Here is a 724-nt window from a genome sequence, read left to right on the forward strand (position 1 = left end):
TTGGGCAGACAAGCCAAAGCTGTGGATATTTTCAATGGGAAAGGAGAACTGAAGCTGGCGCACTAAGTGGGCCCTCTTTTTATTTATAGTTATTTAAAAAGAATCTCTTTGTATGAACAACTTTCTGCTGATCAGACAGCTTATGTAATGTCCCAAATATTCATGAGGTTCAATGAACAGTGTTGCATCACTGCCTCTGTGGAGGGATAATTTGGCGATGTTAAGCATTTTAGAGCAAAACGGAGTCATCGCTGAGAAGTAAATTCTCAACCCATCTGGGAGAATGATTATAAGACAATAAAACAAGTCCTTTTAGTTTTCTGTAGAAGGGTTACCGCAAATGCATTAAAAATGCCTGTGAAGTCTGACCACTAGAGTTCATGAGCTGGGATAGTGCACTAGCAAAGCCCTGCAAGTCATAAAACAATCAGGCTTACAGTTGAACTAAATACAAATAGAATACAACGGTAAGCAGAAGCTAACATTCGCAAATGGATTGTACTCCTTCCACAGAAGTTTCAGTGCAGGTGCTACAAACCAGTTTATCACATTCTCTCCCTTCTGTCTTAGGTTGAAACAGCTACACAGCCTCTTCAAGATGTGCTGCAGGTGGTGCAATGTCCATCCCATGATCTCCAAGAAGGAACCAGAAATAAGAGTAATCTATCAGGTCCAATGACCAGGGGACGGACATGACTGATCCAGATACTTCAGGCGAGGAAAT

General features: G+C 41.4%; 1 long non-coding RNA gene across 2 annotated transcripts in view; it reads left to right on the plus strand.

Annotated features, from left to right (window-relative positions):
- LOC309535190 overlaps positions 1-724 on the plus strand; it is a 31634-nt gene that overhangs the window by 8977 nt on the left and 21933 nt on the right. For both annotated transcript variants that reach the window (XR_014221090.1, XR_014221091.1), the window contains exon 3: positions 571-714. This is a non-coding gene — a long non-coding RNA (uncharacterized lncRNA). The remainder of the gene's footprint in view (positions 1-570; positions 715-724) is intronic.

This window comes from Podarcis vaucheri (assembly GCF_965113315.1).
Source record: "Podarcis vaucheri genome assembly, chromosome: 6".
NCBI lineage: Eukaryota > Metazoa > Chordata > Lepidosauria > Squamata > Lacertidae > Podarcis > Podarcis vaucheri.